The sequence below is a fragment of the Delphinus delphis genome, chromosome 1 (assembly GCF_949987515.2).
Source record: "Delphinus delphis chromosome 1, mDelDel1.2, whole genome shotgun sequence".
NCBI classification, from domain to species: domain Eukaryota; kingdom Metazoa; phylum Chordata; class Mammalia; order Artiodactyla; family Delphinidae; genus Delphinus; species Delphinus delphis.
The window spans coordinates 107009452-107012334 of record NC_082683.1 but is presented as its reverse complement, the minus strand read 5'-3'; the positions used below and the strand labels follow the sequence as shown (position 1 = coordinate 107012334).

The window sequence follows — 2883 nt, the reverse complement described above, 5'->3', positions numbered from 1 at the left end:
TACTCTTGCAACTATTTTGTATGTTTCAAAGGGTTTTGGTTTTGGTTTTTCATGAATTTTTGGAACTCGAGTCCCCGATGCTCTTGGGATGAAAAGTCTGTAAATAAGTCTCCGGGTTTGTAACATGCAGGGAGAAAAGAGCCGAGGCGAGAGCTGGCCAGCCCAGGCTGTTCTTTACATCTCACTTCCTCCAGCCTGCGCGATGTCAAGGACCCTGAGGCCGAGACTCACCGGCATTTGGGGACTCAGTGCAGAAGCTCTACTGCATCTGAACCTTGAAATAAAACACAGCTCTGGTCGGGGCAGGAAGAGGAAGACTCCTGCCAGTGGAGATGCTGAAGGGGAAAAAAAAGGAAAAAAAAAAAAAAAAACCAGAAAGAAAAAGAAAAAAGTCTTCCCTGACCGGGAATCGAACCCGGGCCGCAGCGGTGAAAGCGCCGAATCCTAGCCACTAGACCACCAGGGAACCGTTGAGAAGCCTCGACTTCGCGTATCCAGATGAAAATTGTAAAACTACAGATTGCACTTCAGAGACCCGGAGAGCTGGAACGGAGATCTCCCAGAAGCCCAGGGCTGAATGCAGCTGTGCAAGGCTCCCAGCCCTTGCCCGGCTGCTCATCACCCTTCACATCTGCAGTCTTGGGCGACGCTGTGGGCTCTGAACCAAGACACAAGGTCCGTCCTGGTCTGGCTTCAGCGCTGTGTGCTGCGAGCCAAGGTCATAATCTGTGAACCTCGGTTTTCTCTTGAGTCAGGTGCCGACTGGGATGTCAACAGGTGATGGGCGGATCCGTCCACTTCCTGATGTCTGCCCCGGCTCTGGGCGCTCTCCTGGTTAACGGACCGGTACGGGCTCCTTCCCCTCCGCGACCAGCTCAGTTCGTGGAGCCGACATTGTTCATTTCTGTGTCTTTGGCTCGAGTCCCCGGTGCACAGTTGGGTTCGGTCTCTTTTGTTCCGTCACGCAAATCAAACTGTTGCGTAAGTGTGCCGAGGTGGGGGAAAGCCAAGTGTGAGGGATGAACTTGTGTGAAGCCAAGCCGGGTATGAATTCCTTGGTTTCCAGAGACATAACTCGCGTGCACATGTGCAAGAGATTTCGGCGCCTGCTTAGGAGGTGAGGGGATTTCCGGATGTAAAAATGAGCCGAAGTCAGCCTTGTCCTTTGCGCACTTGGGTCAGCTGGCTGTGGCCTGGACTCCGCAGTGACTCACGGAGAAAGGAGGGCTGGCTCCTAGCGCTGAGCAGGCTCTCAGGCAGCAACGGAACTCCTGGCCTGTCCCTTGGGGATGGAAAATGCAGCTGCGCCCGCTGCCTCAGCCCCTGCCTTTCGGCCGTTTCGCTTTTTTGAAAGGGAAGGTAAAAGTTTCAGAAAGGAAGAACGTCTGTTTCCGCCCGGTTTCGAACCGGGGACCTTTCGCGTGTGAGGCGAACGTGATAACCACTACACTACGGAAACACGGCAGGTGCTGTGACTCAGTGACACATCCCTGAAATCCGTAGGTCCTGCCACCACTGCCCTACTCGCCAACTTTTTAAACTGAAGAATGAAACTTGAAGCCCTAAGACCTCTCAGGCAAGGAGACTGCGGCTTCCGAGAGGCCCTGCTTTTACGGTTCCGAGCCTGCCACGAAGGGAGGACCCCCGAGCCTCCCACAGTCGGCCGTTGGGCTCCCGCACCGACCGCAGAGTCCTCGGATCCACAGCTATGCCCCCGAGTGCAGGGGTCGCCCCCACTGACTCCTCAGCTCCCAGAAGCCGCGGGAGCCGGGGGTTCGCGCAAGTGCCCTTTGGGCCTAAGGGGAAAAGGTAGAGAATTAGGTTCATTCGAATGAGCTTCTCTCTCTCTGGAGCTGAAACTGTGGGTCCTAGCTGCATTTCGCCGAAGCCTTCAAACAGAATTCCTTTAATCCACACTTGACTTAGTCGTTTTCAGGGTGAATGCTACCTTTCTAGAAACACCCCGTCATAACTGAAGGAGGAAATCTACAACTTCCAAGTAAATTCTATTTTCTTCCTTTCATTTCTTCAAACAAGAACAACCAAAAAGACAGGTCACTGGTACATACTTGCACTTTTCTTCTAATGCTTGAGATATGTCTATCTATGAAAAGCTCTTGCTATAGAAACATGTGCAAGAGATTGTCTACCAGGAGCTAAACAATCGTCATGCCTGCCCAGGGTCCAAGAAGCTGATGAAGCTGGATGCAGTCCCCCACTGCCTTTAGATCACCAGTTAGATGACCATCCAAACCAACCAGTTTTCCAGATGCAGGTCACTAATATGAGGGAGAAGAGGTCATCTAAACAATCGGAATTTGTTCTGGGGAATGTTGAAGGTCAGCAGTGGTACAGTTAGAAGGGGAAATAAAAGACTTCACAATAAGGATAATAGCAGCTTTCTCGAGCTTTACTGAGTGACCAGCACTGTTCCTCAGTGCTTTACTCTGGAATAACTTCCTAAGTCCACATAACAACCCTGGAAGATAGTGTAGGACTTTACCACACTTGTTGAAGATGAGAACACTGAGGCACTGAAAAGCTGAGCTAACCTTTTCAGGGTCTCACCCCCGTGACAGTGAGAGCCAGCACTCAGACCCAGGCACTTTGCCTCCAGAGCCCTTCCCCTTGGCCACCATGCTCATGGGTAACTGAGGAAACTTCACTGAGGTTTGCATCCCTTCCTTGTTCAACCTCCAAGATTTCAAAGGAAAAGAAAATTGAAAGGTAGGCCTACAAAACTCTCCAAACTAATTAATGAAATGAAGAAGAAGAAGAGGAGAAAGAGGAAAGAGGACCTTTGGAGAAGCAACGACGTTAGACGCAGAGAGAATGACGATGAGCTTGTTAAACACATACTAACTGGAAACTGTCTATTTAAAG

The 2883-nt window shown here is 51.0% G+C and overlaps 1 non-coding gene across 1 annotated transcript; it reads right to left on the bottom strand.

Annotated features, from left to right (window-relative positions):
- Positions 1 to 1386: 1386 nt before the first annotated feature.
- Positions 1387 to 1459, bottom strand: TRNAV-CAC (transfer RNA valine (anticodon CAC)). Its single transcript has one exon. It is a non-coding gene; the product is annotated as a tRNA-Val (tRNA).
- Positions 1460 to 2883: the final 1424 nt, after the last annotated feature.